This window comes from Triticum aestivum, chromosome 4B (genome assembly GCF_018294505.1).
Source record: "Triticum aestivum cultivar Chinese Spring chromosome 4B, IWGSC CS RefSeq v2.1, whole genome shotgun sequence".
Lineage (NCBI taxonomy): Eukaryota > Viridiplantae > Streptophyta > Magnoliopsida > Poales > Poaceae > Triticum > Triticum aestivum.
The window spans coordinates 453,137,148-453,156,039 of record NC_057804.1 but is presented as its reverse complement, the minus strand read 5'-3'; positions in this window follow the sequence as shown (position 1 = coordinate 453,156,039).

Genomic DNA, 18,892 nt, shown 5'->3' with positions numbered 1-18,892 from the left:
TAGTGTACAACCTCTTTGGTGGCGCCGATTAGGCCGCAACTTCATTCGAGGAAACAATGATGATGATGCTCTTCCGGTGGTGCTGGTGAAGACATCGGTGTGGGAATGGAGGTGGCGCGAAAGACGAGGGGAACGTCAGGGCAGCTCCTTGGAGGTGGAGGACGGGGTGGCTGAACCGATGGGATGATGATATCGATGACAGATGCTCATCTAGTATGGTGGATGAGGGACGTCGAGGTGTTGCTGTGGACGACGTCGTCGGGGAAGAGGCTCTGGCTGGGTGGCGGACGGAGCAGGGTGTGGGGTTTCATCGCGGGTTTTCACGGCCTCGGTGTGCGAATGGGTGGGCGGATGGGATGGTAGTGGGGAAGCATGGCTTAGAGACGCGCTTGTCCGAAATGTGGGGTAAGTTACAAAAGTACCCCCACCGATTTGAGGCAGTTCTTTCAGTTCAGGGGTACCACGGGCATTTCGCGTGTCGGGATTTCACAGGAGGTGGGAGTTTTTGCGCGCGTTGTAATTTCGGAATAGCAAGGCACTGGTTGAGATGGAGGGAGTTGTCGGAGCACAACAAGACAAAGATATATCTTAAATATTTTGGGCTAACAAGGCACGGGTTGAAATTTCCGGACAAGCCTAACGTGTACTGCACCAAATCAATGCGCACTGCAAATGTCATGCAAAACTTTGAATTCATGTTATGTTCAATTAAAATATTTCGCTACGTGTATAATGCATGCAACCTACTACTCAAATGAACGTTTTAGTGCATTCCAAACATATATACTACCGCTTCAATATGAACTAAATTTGAATTCGTTTCTCTATTTGAATAAGATCTACAGTAATGATTGTTGTCAAGTCAAAGCATTTGAATTCGTTTCTCTATTTTAATAAGATCTACAATCATCATTATTGTCAAGTTAAACCATCGTTTGTGTATTATCTTCACAGCACACCACATGATTAGTCTCGAGTTACATATGAACTATGTGTACTATATGAACTCGAACTAGATTTTTTGAATCCACTTTATTTTGATTTCAAATCACATTACATTTCTAGCTCTAGCTAGATCTTCATAATCTAAACCATGTCTCATATGTATAATGTGTTTATCACATTATGTATGGTGCCCCGCCCCCTACGCCTACAAGTATTTAGATGTGAGTTGCAAACACCACACATTACCACAAATTCAAATAAAATGTGAGAATGTTCGATATATAGTATTGTTTAGATTGTTCGATATTTAGTTGTAAGCTGCAAACGCCACACATTATCACAAATTCAAATAAAATGTGAGATTGTTTGATGTATAGTATGGTTTAGATTGTTCGGCATTTAGCTGTGAGTTGCAAACGCCATGCATTATCACATTATGGTATAACATGTGCACAACACGTGTATCACCGCTATATTCATGCATGCAATGTTTAAAACACTATGATCTCCTATTCAAATATATGAATCCGCTTTCATATCAAATTATGATCTTTGTTAGTCTCTTACACCCACACAATCCTCTAACCTTTGTAGCTACCACTAACTTTCTCTCGTGCATGCACACGCCCTCCTCGCCCTCCCCCTCCCTCGGCATTCTATCCACCGGGCACATTCATTTTTTTCTTTAGGTCGTTCTCCCAGAGTCTCCACAACTCCTTTCCGACACACACCGATCGATAAACCTCTCCAGCGATGCCTGCCTACAACATACACACACACCTTCAATCTCCTCCTTTATGTGTCCTTGCCTCGTGTCTCTCATACGGTCAGACACACGTGTAAACTCTCGCCCCTCTTTTCATCGATCTCACAACCGCACACTCCTCCCCCTATCTAGCTAGTAGTTGGGCCTCTCGCACCACCTCCTAGCTCCATTCTCTCTGTCTATCCGTCTCGCTGGGCCTTATTTGCCTCTAACAAATGGACGTACACCGACCGATCTCTCGCTATACATATAGCTAGCTAGGTCCTTATAACTCGTTTTTACCCACACGTCGATCGATCTACCTCATTAGTTGTGTCTCTCCCTTCCTCCGACAAACATCTAGTTAGGTTTGCTTACCAAACACATGGTTCCCCTTCATCATCCATGGATGCGTCCCGACAGATCTATCACGCACAGGCACACACAGAAACACATCCCCACTCTTATTGATAACATTGCAGTTCCACCCTCAGTTTGTCTAGTAGGCCTCTCCCACCATCTCCGAGAAGCAACTCCATCACCCATCCAGCACTCTACCCCTCTCCCTCCCTCTCCCTCCCTCTCTCTCTCTCTCTCTCTCTCTCTGTCCCATCATATTTCCCGTCCTTCAGTTATATATGGATGTCGACCGATCTCCCTCAAGACATAGCTGGGTCTCTCCTTCTCAACACATATACGAGTCGTTCTACCTCTATAGTTAGGCCTCTGCCTACCCCTCCCCCACCCCCTCCCCCCACACACACCGGTACATTGAGCGCTCTAGTCATGTCTCACTGCCACACACAAACTTGACATGTGCCCTCTAATGTTCCGGTAGGCCAGTCGCCCTATATCTTTGACTTGTACACACACACAATTTCGATGGCTCTCTTCATCGATCTCGCACCCACCCACTTGATCCTCTCTTCGACTCTATCGATAGCTATGACCCCTCCCTCTCTTCTCGTGGATTGCCCGACCCTCTATGTATGATATGGATAGGCCTCCATTTCACACACATTGCATGCAAAATTTTGTTTGAGATGTCATCGACACATATTCCCACAAATAATTCACGAAATCAACCCCACCCACCCCCACCCCCACCCCAAAACAAAAAACACTCACGAACGCGGTTTGTATCTCTCACACACACCCACGTAGGTGGGGGACGTGCACGAAGAGAAGAGGTGCATGCACGGCGCACGTACTCCCGTCTCTTTCCCAACCACACCCGCGCGGGTACACGGTGGAGCTCATTTCTGTACGAAAAAGGCAGCCCACGTGGTAATTTGGCACGTGTACTGGTTGTCCACTTGGTGGAGGGAGGATCGTCTACCACGGGTGAACAAACAAATTGCGACTTGACGTGTTATGTTAAAAAAAGAGGCAAACCATGTGGGGCCTACCTTAGAGGCAAGGCTCTATACACTGGAGTACTTTTGATGTGTCCCGTCAACTCGCAGAACGAGGAGAAGCTTGCTTAGTACGCCGTCTCCCCCGCCCACGGGCGCGGTGGCTCGCAGGATGAGGTGAAGCTTGCTCCGCCTTACGCCCGCTCCCTCGCCCATGCGCGCGGTGGCTCGCAGGACGAGGAGAAAAATTTACTACTCCCTCCGTTTACTCCTCGTCCCTACTACCTTGGTTATAGAGATTATATCATATTGTTTGGAATATATATGTCCTTTAGTAGATTTCAATATGAACTACTAGTACATACTCCAAACACTGATGTATATAGACGTATTTTAGAGTGTAGATTCACTCATTTTGCTCCGTATGTAGCACTCTCCCTCGCCCCTCGACCCTCGCCCACGTGGTGGACGTGCAGCAATTCATTCGGTCTCATATAGCCAGAACGATATATACTGCACTACCATTATTGCTCGACTTCCCGAAGAGGCGAAGAGCCAATCGCAAGGTTAATATTTTGGAGATGCCAAGCGCAAGGTTATAGGAGAACGAGTAGTAGGTGCCGCGTCATTTATAAATAAAGTTTTTTTTCTTCAGTGGCACGTACGCAATATGATAGGTTCATATGGAGAGAAAAGGAAACCGCTCCACTATATACATAGTCAGGACGGGCCAGCCTACACGGTTGCTTGCTGGGGTTGCTCTCTTCACACTCTCTCGCACAAAACGACTGTGGCCACATCTCTAACATCCCGGCGGATCACGTCCGCTTGGGGAAGGGGTGGATGCTTAGTGTAGATGCGGTGGCCGTCGCCGACGGCGAAACCCACTGTCGGCACGTCCCGATCAGGGGTCCCCGCCGTTCTCTCTCACAAAGCCGGTGAGGTTGCCTTCGTCCCTTGCTCACTGCCGCGACGTGGGCAGTTGCCGCCTCCCGCCGCCCTCCTCAAGGTTGAGCTACGTCCCTCAGGTACAACTCCCTTTACAGCCGGCTTGCACCACTGCTCCAGCTGCCCACATCACTCCCTGTGGATATTTCTCTACTTCTTTGCCCCGCACATACCTCTACTGGCTTCTACGTACTGTATTTGTGATGAGTTTATGTCTCATCAACTAGTCCCAGTAATCTTATTCTAATCACGCTTCTTCAATTTCTTTGCCACAGGGATGCTCATCTCGATTTTGGTGAAACTGCACAAAATGATCCGATGGTCAAAAGGTTGCAAACTTCATTTATTAGGAAGCTCGAACGTTGCCAGCAAATTGAAGCCTGGTCAGGGTTCACGGTTCAAGGGCTAGGGACTGCATGGATCGTTTTTTTCTTTAGCTGCCTCTGTTCCAAAATAAGTGTCAACTTTAGTAGTAGTACAACTTTGTACTAAAGTTTGCACAAAGTTGAGACACTTATTTTGGAACGGAGGGAGTACATATTTGCTATGATCTGTCAATCATTGAGATGCAATAGCATGCATGTTAGTCTCCTTTGTATTTGATGAAATGTTGCAACGGGCAACCTTGGACGCAAGATACATGTAACAGAAGCTGGAAGCTTCATAGCATTGTACAAATTTATCTCGCTGATAAATTACAGTACGTACTATACTAGTACTTCCTCCGTTCCTAAATATAAGTCTTTGTAGAGATTTCACCATGAACCACATGCGGATGTATATAGATGCATTTTAAGTGTAGATTCATTCATTTTGTTCCGTATGTAGTTCACCTAGTGGAATCTCTACAAAGACTTATCTACTAGTAATAGCTAGCCCCCACTACTAGGAATTCTCTATCCTCTCCTTGAGCCACATCATCAAAATTGATGTAGCCGTTAGATGAAGTAAATCAGTCCATAATAGCCGTCTGATCTAGACGTTGAGAGGCTCCGCACTAAGCCACATGCAAGCATGCAGAAATACCGTGGCACATGCATGTGAGTGGGTTTTAAATCACATCAACATGTCTGCATGCAAGCATGCACCGGTAGCATGCATGTAAGTGAGCTTTTAAGTCCCATTAACATGTCAAAAAGAAAAATATAATCCCATTATGCAGTAGGAGTTGGCTGATCTTTTTTCCTTACGTGGGATGATCTAAATGATGATGGGAGTTTATTTAGTTTGGCTACCACATTTGTCATGCGGTTATAGAGTTTTTTTAGTTCTATGAAATCGATAATTTTGCGCAGAGAGATATACCGCTGTTCCGCGGCAACGCGCGGGGACTCATCTAGTAATATTTAGGAACGGAGGGAGTACTATGTAAAGAGTTAGGTGTCGCACGGTGATAGTGTGAGGTGGGCCATGTAATCACTGAGCCTGCGTGTTTTCACTGCTCTTGCACTCCTCCGCTGTAAGAATGGAGAAAATTGTAATCTAGTAGTAGTAGTACCTCCTTTCGCCGAAAGCGTGGGACATCCAGCAGTCCTACCACCTCAGTAATAAAGACCAATGAGCCGTCAAATCACATAGACCCAGCAGTAAGTTGGACGGACGAAGCAACCATCACTCTTGCGCCAGTGAGAGGTCGCGTCCGCTCTGCCCGGGCATGAATGCGGCACCGATTCTTTGGAGCGGCGCTGACCGTTTCGGGCGGGAAGCGCGCGCGGGCGATGGAGGGGCTTTGGGTGGGCCAGGCTGGTCAGGAGCGGGCGTGGCAGCTGTCCGCATGTCCCTACCGGACACGCCCGGAAACGAGAGGATGCACCGACTCTCGCGGCTAAAATCGTACACTACACACCATCTCTCTGTAGGAGTAGGTCGATCTGTCGCTCTCTCTAACACACACATGCTGTTAAACACACACACGCACACGCACGCACCTTGGTCCCGTTGCACCTTCTAACGTGACTTATTACACCTAGACGGAGGGAGTAGTAAGTATACGAGATACGGTGGCACACTGACTTAAGTCGAATACAAGTGCCCAAAATTTGTGTGCATGTTATAATAAGGATTCACTTAAAATAGTACGTGAGCGAACAGAGGGATCAATTGGACAGTGTTCCCGAGCAGTAGCGAGATGTGTGAGGTAAGATACACCGCTGGCGCTTTTAATTTTTCTTATTAATTTGTTTGTTTCACCCTCTGACTGGTGGGACCCAACGTACTACGTGGAGAGAGGTAAGGTGACTAAGGCTGCATTATTTCTGCACCACAGGGGATAGTCTTACCACCAAAGCCACATGACACGATTATGATTGAAATCCCAATGACTCCCACACACACAAAAAAACACGGCATGCTTGTCACACGAATGCAGGAATGTATAAAAGGTTATTTTCCTCTCGTTGAACATAACGGGAGGGTTGTGTAGCTGGTTAGCCTGTTCGCTCATCAAACTTGAGGTCTCGGGTTCGATAACTACACTTGAGCATAATTTGTGCCAGGAGGATTCTTTGACTGGTCAAAATGGATGGATACGGAGCTATACGATCTCGTAGTGACCATATAATCACCTCATCATGTATAAGCTGCAGCCTCGGCACTTGTTTTCTAGGGTTTGCACGCTTCACACTCTCTCTCCAGTATATATATACATGCTGGAGCCTCAACGCTTGTAGTTGCTATCTTCACACTCTCTCGCCCTCTCCAGATCTAAACAAGACTTCGTTGGCCTCTCTCTCCCCTCACTGCTGCTCAAAGAGCCGACAGGATCCGTCCACTGGGAAGGGAAGGAGGCTTGACGCTGTCGCCGTCGGCGAGGGAGGGAATCCACTACCGGCGCAGCTGTTCACTTTCCACCCAGTGGCGGCGCGGGAGGGCCTCCGACCCCTTCTTCTTCGCCGCCGTCCCGTCGCCCACCGAACCACGCCCCAAGAACCTTAAGGTATAATATACTTACTACACGTGCATTGCTCTAGCTGCATGTATACCATGAATCTAGGACGTGGTTCAAAGAGGAAAGGAGTGGGGGAAAGTAGTGGGAAAAGTTGTATATAGCATGAATCTAGGACGTGGTTCAAAGAGGAAATGAAGGGGGAAAGTTGTATAGCATGAATCTAGGACGTGGTTCAAAGAGGAAAGGAATGGGGGAAAGTAGTGGGGAAAGTTGTATCGCATAAATCTAGGACGTGGTTCAAAGAGGAAAGGAAGGGGCGAAAGTACTAGTTCAAAAAGGAAAGGAAGGGACAAGGCTGTAGAGTTTGAGCAGGACTAGATTTGCTGCGCTCACATAGGGAAAGGTGTCTAAAGATAACAAAACTGGGACCAACACAAATATGCTCCTTGGTTGTTTGTTCTTTGTTGCAACAGACTGTGCATGACCACAGTACATCGGTAGATGCACATGGTGCTGGTGCGTCCACTGTCCCGTGCAACTCATTAGCTGTTGTTAATCTAAGGCCCTGTTTGGTTAAAAACTCCCTAGTCCCTACCTGCTTGGTTCCAGGGACTAAACATGGACTAGAGGTTATTAAATGACATGCTAAAAGACCATGTTACCCCTAGTAATGAACTAATAGAGACAAGGTGCGATGCGTGGCAGGGGCAACTGTTGGAAAAAGTCCCAAAAAGACTCCCTCGGGGTCTTCTTTCTTTAGTCCCAAATGCCCACTTTTAGTCCCTAAAAGTCCCTCCTGTTTGGTTTAGATGGGACTGACACGGAGTTTTTTTAGTCCCTACACCAAAATGTCCCTGTAAACAAACACCCTCTAATAATGCCGCTGGAAAATTGATGCAATGCCACAGTTAAAAGCAAATTACATGTTTAACGAATTTTATTGTTAATATAATCTCTATGTTAATATTAATCAATGCCACCGTTTGAGAAATGCTACTGTCTTGCTTTCTTTCCCATTTAGATAAGGTAGATGCTTCTTTTTGTTGGCTTCTGTGTCATCCACCGTTATTGACCACTAATTGTTTCCTTTGCACCTCTGTGTAAACAGGGTTATCTACTTCACCTCGTTGCCATTGTGACCTTTTGTTGCACTGCACAAAACACTTTTGTTTTAAGAGTGTTTTGTGCAGTTCAACCAAAATGTCACACCGACAATGTTGCTTGATTGCTTGATCTTAGTGGAACTGCACAAGAGGAGATCTTACTTCCTATCCGTTAAGGCGAATTTGGTTCAGATCTTCTTCTTGTGAGTTGTTTGAATTCCGCATCATGAGAGGTCAGTACTAGCCTTCTTTCACATGATTCTGCAGTGTGCTTTCATATGTTGTGCTACTTGTACGATAATGTTGCTTGATTTTAGTGAACTGCACAAATGGAGACAAGACTTCCAATCTGTATGTGCACCGTAATATCCCATTGAGGTAAGATAAGGATATTTCACAACTGTTGGCCTGTATTTTGCCACTTTCATCAGAAAATTAAGTTTAGTACTATACTTGTGCTCCCTAATTGACATGCCAAATCTTACATTGAAGGCGAAGCTTGTCTGTTATTGAACCAAGTGATGAAGGGGAAGAACAAGCGGAAGAAAAACAAAAATCAACTCCCGGTGCTGTAATGAAGCACTGGAACTGTGATGACACAAGTAATGATATAGTTTTGCATCTTAATTTATTGCTATGGCTGGAACGAGCAATTGTTTTGCCACTGATTTGATGCCACTCTTAATGTAATACGTAATTATCTCTACTTGTGCAAACAGGGATCTTCTTTGAAGATACCATATATTTTAGTGGAACTGCACAAGAAGATGTTGGAAACATTAAACTAATCGAGGAGTATATAGTAAGCATGGCCACCACCGTAGATAGCAACAGATGGTTCCGGAGAAGTGCTTCATCTGTATGCTCTACACAATAAGCCTCCTGACAAAGGTTGGTACTCACCCACTGATTTCATCCATATGATTGAGCTTTGTCATCTCTATTGGTGTTGTGCTACTGTTTAGATACTGTCATGAAAAAGTGGTATTGTCCTTGAGAAGTGCTTCATCTGTGTTGTTTTAAATATTTCCTTTCCTTTTTTTTGAGCAAACAGGGATGCTAGCATTTAGTAGTCCTCTTGTCTTTGCACAACAGGATCATCTTCCTCTGAAGAAGAATATGGAGTACGTGAAGTGACTAGTTCCGATTATGCCAGGATGAAGAAGCCCTATCTATCTTCTCATCAGAAGGAGCAGTTGAAGGATTGTTACGTTACTCCCCGCAAGACCAAACTATTTTCAGCTCAGAAGGACTGACAAATCTCCATTTTTTTGCTGTGATGCGCGAGTACAATGTTGTTCTAGGATTCTTTCTGGCGATTTCCAGTTTTCTAAAAGTGTGCTCTACATGGACCATGTATGTGCCTGTTGAAACTGTCAATTCATAGTACAATTTGCTTTATACTAATCACTTTTTTGTATCTGTGCAAACAGGGGTGCTCAGCTTGATTTCAATGGGAACTGCACAAAATGTTCATGAATACATCAAATCATTCATTTCCACCACAAGAAAGGAGGTGCCGATAAGTTCAAGGCATTGCAACATATAAGCGCGAATTTGGTTGATTTTGGTGGAACTGCACAAAAAGAACAACTGGTTTATTTAGCATGAGGTGCCATATCAATGTCCGAACTGATGGCAAACCCTGCCCATTCCACAATCGTAGGTATTTGATATTTTGGAATGGGACAACCTTGTCAAATTTTGCTCATTGATTTTAGCAAGACATGCGTTTGATATTTTCAAATGGGACGCCCTTTGCTGTCAGCAGCGTCGATCAATTTTTGCTTTATTCTTTAGTTGTGAAGTAAATATTGCCTCTGACATGTGAGTCATTGAGATGCATAATCATCGATTGTTTTGAATGTTCTCTATGAATTGTCAGGCCTGTTTGTTTGATTGCAATGTACAGAAACGCTAAAAAGCTGCTCAAACTCTTTGTACTCCTTCTGTTCCTTTTTACTTCGCACATTGTGAAAGTGCATACTTTTTTGTATAAGATTGGTCAAAGTAGAGATACTTTGACTGCAGACAAAACTTGTATGCAGACTAGAAAGGACCGGAGGGAGTACATGTGAAACTACTGCAAACGAGTTGATCACCCTGGGAATAATGCTAGTATGTATTGTTTTGCATGTTCATCCAATGCCAGTGATACAAGAATTCAAACTAATCAAAATAAATTCATTCATACATAGTCAGATTTCATATAAACATACCGAATTTCATTACATTTCATACATTCTTCAACTAAAAAGGGGTGCGCTAGAGGTATAATTAATTAACCGAAGCTACACACCTATGTCCCGCTGAGCCGAACAGAAGCTTCAATGACTTAACTGCAGGTGCAGTTGCGTAACTGACATGTGGCCTGCTGGGCCCATGTGTCAGTCAGCCAACTGCACCAGCAGTTAAGTAGAAGCAGCGTTCTTCTCCAGCGCAGCTCTCTGACTCCATGTCGCCGCCAAGAAGCTAACCGATCGTCAATGGTCAACCCGCCTAGCTTGGCTTCAACCGGAGGGTAGCAGCGGTGGCCTTACTTGGACCCGAGCGGCGGCGACCTACCGTGTTATACTCTTCCTCGTTTTCTGTGTGGCGCGGCTCGTTGGCAGCGGGGCGGGGCCTCGGCGGAGCCGGCGATGTCCTTTGTCTCGTTGCCGGCGGGCGGAGCCTCAGCGGAGCGGTGGAAATCCTCCCCCACGTTGCCGACAGGGTGGGGCCTCGGCTAAGCCGGCGATGTCCTCTGCCTCGTTGTTGGCGGGACGGGGCCTCGGCGTAGCCGGTGGTGTCCTCTGCCTCATTGTTGGCACCGCGGGGCCTCGGCGGTGCAGGGCCTCGTCGACGCCAGCGAAGCGGGGAATCTTTAGAGCCGGCATTGTCGTATGCCTCGTCCTCGGTCTCGCCAAATAGCGCCTCGCCCGCTTCATCGCCCTCTTTGCTAGCCTCTTTGTAGGCGGCCGCAGCCTCCGCCACCCGCATGCGGTACCGCCAGCGCTCGAGGCGGCCCTTGCGGGCGGAGCGGTACGAGTCGAGTAGTGCCTCCTGCTTCGCCCACTCCGCGGCGATTTGCTCCTCCGCCTACAGGTGCTCCTGGAGGAGATGGTGGCTGTAGGCGGCGTCGGCCTACGCCTCCCGGAACTGCTCCTCACACATCTGCCTCATCGTGTCCATATATTGGGCACGTGCCTCGCCGATGGTCATGGTGCAGTGCACCAGCGAGGATGGCGCGGAGGAGGGGGTTGGCGCCGAATCATCGACTACCATGTTCTCCATTGGGACGTCGTCGTCCTCCGGCTGCCTGCCGGCCAGCCGGGCGGCAGCAATGGCTGCCATCTCCTTGTGGTCCGTCGTCCGCCCGTCCCGAAGAGCGCTGGAGCGCGAGGAAGCCATGGTGGGCAGTAGTGGTGTGGACAGGAGAAAGGGAACGGATGCAGATGACTGGGGCTATGGCCGGCGCAACCGTTTATATAGCAATGGTGGGAGGGCGAAGGGACAGACGTGTGGCACCGGAGTAGCCTCCTCGGCAACCGCGTATCATTAATATGGGCGGCAGATGGACGGACGAACGACACTTGTGTCGTTTGAAGGTGGAGCAATCGCGTGCACTGGGAAGCGGGGCGGGCGGCGCTGACTGTTTCGGGCAGAAAGCGCGCGCGGGCGAGGAGATGACTTTACTTGGAGAGAATGACAATGGGGACCCACCAGGTCCATAGCCTCATGTACGCAAGTGCCTCCTTATATATATATAATACTATAATTTATTTTGCTTCCTCCTGGTTTCCTGACATCACGGTCCCACACCATTGTCAACCTATGTACTCCCTCCTTTCCGGTTTATAGGGCTTATCTCAAAATTTTATTTTTTCCATTTTATAAGGCTCAATTTAGTTGTTTTCCATCACATGTTCAGGTTCATAGGTGCATTAAATCATTGCATGCAAGTATTAAGAGAAAATTGACCAATGCATGTACTTTATGCATGCATGAATTGCAATTAATGCATTGATAAACATAATTCTTTGAGGATAACAAGAGCATTAATTAGGTGCTTTTGCAAAACTACAAAAAGTATTCCACCACTCGCCATCTACCTTGATTGGTGAGATTTTTGAATTGAGCACTATAAACCGGAAAGGAGGGAGTAGTCAATAAACGAGAGAATTGCACAAGAAGCGGCCGACAGCTGGGACCAAGCAGCTCGAGCAGTATTTGTGTTTTTGAGGTGTGAGCACTGCAGAGTTTTTCGATGTTTAGCCCAGATATTAATTTTTCTCCTCTGAACAACAACGAAAACATCGCTGCAGGTATTAACTGGGCGGGCTGTGGCCCGTCTAGCCCAGGCCAGATATCCAGCCCAGATATTAATTTTTTTCAAGCTGAAAATGGCTAGCCCAGCTATACTTTTTTTAGGAATACCCAGGCAAGGTCAAGTTGTTATTCTCCGCCCCGCTGGGCTGCAAATCTTTCCTAGGAGGGATGCATTAGGCTTAACAAGAAAATGGGCTTTAAGAAATAATAAATGGGATGTAATTATAAAAACTAGGCAGTAACTATAAAAAAATGCACCAAACACGTGATTACTTTATAAAATATTATTTTTGGATATTGAAAATTTTAATTTCATTAATTGTTGCGAGCGCAATGTTTCATTGGATTTTTACGTAATATAAATTTATATTGAAATTGTATTTAATCTGACTAGAAATTTCGGGATAAAAATATTTCGGATCCCATCAAAATGTGGGAAATTTTATTGAATTCTGTTTTGAACGGTTGGTTGAAACGGGCTGTACTTTTAACAAACTGTAAATGGGCTGTAGTAAATTCCATAAGAATTCTAAAATGGACTACACATTCTTACAAATCTCAAATGGGCTATAAGTTCTCTGCCACACACTTCTGGCCTTACTAAGTTGACGTGTCCCCTAAAAAACAGAGTTGACGCGTATGCAAGGCTTTGTCAACTTATAGTCAACACACGGTTCTAGCAACAGTGGCCGTTGGATGTCCATCCAACGGATGCCGTGCTTCTTCTTCAATCTCGGATATTCTAGCTTCACCCGCCCAGAAAATGATTCCTCCCCCTGACATCTGGAGCGCACCATTTCGGAAGCTGACCTATGGGCCTACTAAGTTGATGTACCAAGGGCTTTGTCAACTTAGTCAATATAAACGATTCTAGCTGCAGTGACCATACGATGTCCATCCAACGGCCGTCGTGCTTCTTCAACCTCTGGTCTTCTTGCTCCAGCCGCCCAAAGCAGCGCCGGTCGTGCTGCCTGCTCCTGCCTCCCGTGGCTGGCTGTGCTGCCGCGGAGGCCTCACCGCCCCCAACTACCACCGCTGGCCTGGCCATCCTTCCACTCACCCACATCCCTTGTTATTCTGCGGCGATGGCAGCGCAGCCGAACCAGTGAACTCTCGTACTCCTCTCCGCGTATGCATCCACTGTCGTGTCTTCCCCGGCTCCGCGTGGTCCCCTTCCTAGGCCTCTCCGTCGTCCACCATCGTGGTGCTCTCGGCGTGGCGTGGTCAATGTGGTCAAGGAACGACTTCCATCGGACGTGGACTGTACGTGGAGAGGCTGATAGCTGGGTCCACGACAGCCGCAAGGAAGTGCCTCCTTATTACGCGCAAAATAATTAGTCCTCCACCTGATAGCGGGGATCCACCGGACGGGCCACCGTATTTCACGAAAAAAATGATTCGCCCCCTGACTGCTGGGACCCACAAGCTACATCTTCGCACACAAGGAAGTGCGTCCGAAAAAAACGATTCGCCCCCCTGACTGCTGGGACCCACTAGCTACATCTTCACACGCAAGGAAGTGCGTCAAAAAAAACGATTCGCCCCCCGACTGCTGGGACCCATCCGCTACACCTTCGCACGCAAGGAAGTGCGTCCGGGCAAAAAAAAAACGATTCGCCCCTCTGACTACTGGGACCCAGCAGCTACACCTTCGCACGCAAGGAAGTGCGTCTGGGCAAAAAAACACAAAATGATTCGCCCCCCTGACTGCTGGGACCCATCAGCTACATCTTTGCACGCAAGGAAGTGCCTGACAATCGGGACCCACCTGGTCGAAGCGTACGTAGCGTTGTCATTCTGGTCGCGAACGTGTACGTACATATATACTGGTCGATGTAGAGGCGCGCACGTGTCGTAGTAGAGGTGCGCACGTAGCATGTACACGTACGTACAACGGCCAGGGTGCAAGAAAGAAAATACGAACACATACGTACATACGGGCAGGGTCTCGAACGCCTACTCGCGCATACGTACGACCATGGCTCGTGTACATGGCTGGGTCAGAACGGAGAAACAACGTCGTCGTCGTGTTCATGGGGAGGCAACGAAATGGGTCGTGTTCATCGAGAGGCAACGGAATGCGTGGGAGCCAACCGGCTGGGTCAGAATGGAATGCGTGGTCGTGTTCATCGGGAGGGCTTGGACGGAACAAGCGATGGAAACGAGGCCCGGCGTACCGCAGAACGGAGGAAACGAACCTCCTACGAACGGGACGGGGTCCTGTTGATCGGGAGGGGTCTGACGTACCGCAAAACGGAGGAAACAGACCTCCTACGGTCAAAACGGGGGTCCTGTTGATCGGGAGGGGTGTGGCGTACCGCAAAACGGAGGAAACGAACCTCCTACGATCGAAACGGGGGTCCTGTTGATCGGGAGGGGTGTGGCGTACCGCAAAATGGACAAAACGGACTTGTGTTGGAGCGCTACGGTCGAAACGGGGGTCCTGTTCATCAGGAGGGGTGTGGCGTACCGCAAAACGGGACTCCACGGGATACTGTTCATCTCCACCGTCAACCTCCTCCAGCCTCCACGGGCTCCTATTCATCCAGCCTCCACCGCACGCTACTCCACCGGCTACTGTTCAACCACCCCTCCACGGGCACCCCTCCACCGTCTACTGTTCATCCAACCCTCCACACCACGGGGTCCTGTTCAACCACCCCTCCACGGGCACCCCTCCACCGTCTACTGTTCATCCAGCCCTCCACACCATGGGGTCCTGTTCATCCAGAGGCAACGCCCCCGCTCACTGTTCATCCAAACCCCCCCGCAACGCTCACTATTCATCCAACCGACCGGCTTCAGTTAGCAACAGTAACAAAGGAATCGCTCGATTGGGTTCAGTTAACAGCCATCGATCGATCACTCAGGTTCAGTAACGCGTAGCCTGCAGTGCAATCGCTCGGGTTCCGCTAGAGCCCAATGCCTCGCTCGGGTTCAGCTCGAGCCAACGCCTCTCACACACGCGTGTACGTGTATGAGAGAAACGCGCATCGCTCGGCCCCTGACCTCCCACCGTAACCGGGAAACTCCCCGAAATTTTCCTTGCCCTCGCTTCTACCATGGTTTTTTTCCGTCATGGACGGCCCAAAGAATGTCATGCAGCTGCGTCTCCGGCCCGCCCAGGACGAAAAGCCCATTTTCTTTCATGATTTTTTGTCATAGAAGTAGAAGCCCACCACATCTATGATGATACCGGGTTTAGTCACAATTATCGTCATAGAAGTGTCATATGTATGATAGATTTTTTTTCGTTCGGCCCAAAATGTCACGGATGTGTCTTTTTTGTTGTTGTGGATGCTTATGTCAAAAGGCTTCAGCCCGATAAGCTCGAACCCAAATCGGAGAAATGTGTCCTCATAGGATACCCTAAGGAAACAATTGGGTACACCTTCTACCACAAGTCCGAAGGCAAGATTTTTTGTTGCTAAGAACGAAACCTTTCTAGAGAAGGAGTTTCTCTCGAAAGAAGTGAGTGGGAGGAAAGTAGAACTTGATGAGGTAATTGTACCCGCTCTTAATTTGGAAAGTAGCTCATTTGAGAAATCTATTCCCATGATGCCTACACCAACTAGAGAGGAAGCTAATGATAAAGATTATGAAACTACAGATCAAGTTGCTACAAAACCTCGTAGGTCTGGCAGAGCACGATCCGCACTAGAGTGGTACGGTAATCCTGTTCTGGAGGTCATGTTACTTCACCATGACAATCCTACAAACTATGAAGTAGCTATGATGAGCCCAGATTCCGATAAATGGCTTGAGGCCATGAAATCTGAGATAGGATCCATGTATGAGAACAAAGTGTGGACTTTGATGGATCTGCCCGATGATCGGCGACCCATAGAGAATAAATGGATCTTCAAGAAGAAGACTAACACTGATGATAATGTTACTGTCTATAAAGCTTGACTTGTTGCAAAGGGTTTTCAACAAGTTCAAGGAGTTGACTACGATGAGACGTTCTCACCCGTAGTGATGCTTAAGTCTGTTCGAATCATGTTAGCAATTGCCGCATTTTATGATTATGCAATCTGGCAAATGGATGTCAAAACAACATTCCTTAATGGATTTCTTAAAGAAGAGTTGTATATGATGCAACCAGAAGGTTTTGAGATCCTAAAGGTGCTAACAAAGTGTGCAAGCTCCAGCGATCCATTTATGGACTGGTGCAAGCATCTCGGAGTTGGAATATATGCTTTGATGAGGTGATCAAAGCATATGGTTTTATTCAGACTTTTGGAGAAGCCTGTATTTACAAGAAAGTGAGTGGGAGCTCTATAGCATTTCTAATATTATATGTGGATGACATATTGTTGATTGGAAATGATGTAGAATTTTTGAATATCATAAAAGGATACTTGAACAAGAGTTTTTCAATGAAAGACCTCAGTGAAGCTGCTTACATATTGGGCGTCAAGATCTATAGAGATAGATCAAGACGCTTGGTAGGACTTCCACAAAGCACATACCTTGATAAAGTTTTGAAGAAGTTCAAAATGGATCAGTCAACGAAAGGGTTCTTGCATGTGTTACAAGGTGTGAAGTTGAGTCAGACTCAATGCCCGACCACACAGAAGATAGAGAGAAAATGAAAGTCATCCCCTATGCTTCATCCATAGGTTCTATCATGTATGCTATGTTGTGTACCAGACCTGATGTGTGCCTTGCTATAAGTTTAGCAGGGAGGTACCAAAGTAATCCATGAGTGGATCACTGGACAGCGGTTAAGAACATCCTGAAGTACCTGAAAAGGACTAAGGATATATTTCTCGTTTATGGAGGTGACAAAGAGCTTGTCATAAATGGTTATGTCAACGCTAGCTTTGACACTGATCCGCATGACTCTAAGTCACAATCCGGATACGTATTTTTATTGAATGGTGGAGCTGTCAGTTGGTGCAGTTCCAACCAGAGCATCATGGCGGGATCTACATGTGAAGCAGAGTACATAGCTCCTCCGGAAGCAGCAAATGAAGGAGTCTGGGTGAAGGAGTTCATATCCGATCAAGGTGTAATACCTAGTGCATCGGGTCTAATGAAAATCTTTTGTGACAATACTGGAGCAAATGCCTTGGGGAAGGAATCTAGATTTCACAAAAAGACCAAACACATCAAGAGACGATTCAACTCCATCCGAGATTTGGTCAAGGAGGGAGACATAGAGATTTCCAAAATACACATGGATTTGAATGTTGCATACCCGTTGACTAAGCCTCTTCCATGAACAAAACAAGATCAGCACCAAGACTCCATGGTTGTTAGATTCATTACAATGTAATCTAGATTAATGACTCTAGCGCAAGTGGGAGACTACAGGAAATATGCCCTAGAGGCAATAATAAAGTTGTTAGTTTATATTTCCTTATTCATGATAAATGTTTATTATTCATGCTAGAATTGTATTAACTAGAAACTTGATACATGTGTGAATACATAGACAAAACAACGTGTCCCTAGTATGCCTCTACTAGACTAGCTCGTTGATCAAAGATGGTTAAGTTTCCTAGCCATGGACATGAGTTGTCATTTGATAACGGGATCACATCATTAGTGGAATGATGTGATGGACAAGACCCATCCTTTAGCTTAGCATAATGATTGTTTAGTTTTATTGCTACTGCTTTCTTCATGTCAAATATATATTCCTCCGACTATGAGATTATGCAATCCCAGACACCGGAGGAATGCCTTGTGTGCTATCAAACGTCACAACATAACTGGGTGATTATAAAGATGCTCTACTGGTATCTCCGAAGGTGTTTGTTGGGTTGCCATAGATCGAGATTAGGATTTGTCACTCCGAGTATCGGAGAGGTATCTCTGGGCCCTCTTGGTAATGCACATCATATGAAGCCTTGCAAGCAATGTGACTAATGAGTTAGTTGCGGGATGATGCACTACGGAATGAGTAAAGAGACTTGCAGGTAACGAGATTTAACTAGGTATGAAGATACTGTTGATCGAATCTCGGGCAAGTAACATACCGATGACAAAGGAAATAACTATGTTGACATTGCGGTTCGATCGATAAACATCTTCGTAGAATATGTGGAAACCAATATGAGCATCCAGGTTCCACTATTGGTTATTGACCGAAGAGGTGTCTCGGTCATGTCTACATAGTTCTCGACCCTGTAGGGTCCGCACGCTTAATGTTCGGTGATGGTAGGTATTATATGAGTTATGTGTTTTGGTGACTGAAGGTTGTTCGGAGTCCCGGATGAGAATGCGGCCATGACGAGGAGTCTTGAAATGGTCGAGAGGTAAAGATTGATATATTGGAAGGTTATATACGGACACCGGAATGGTTCCGAAGAAGTTCGGGGATTTTCGGAGTACCGGGAGGTTACTGGACCCCCCCGGGAAAGTTAATGGGCCTCATGGGCCATAGTGGAGAGGAGGAGTCAGGCCACGGGAGGTGGAGCGCACCCCCCAAGCCAATCCGAATTGGACAAGGGGTGGGGGGCGTGGCCCCCCTTTCCTTCTCCCTCTGCACCTCTTTCCCCTTTCCCCCTCCGTAAGAAGGAAAAAAGAGGGGGGGGGGGTGGATAATCCTACTAGAAGTGGAGTCCTAGTAAGACTCCCCCCTCCATGCCAC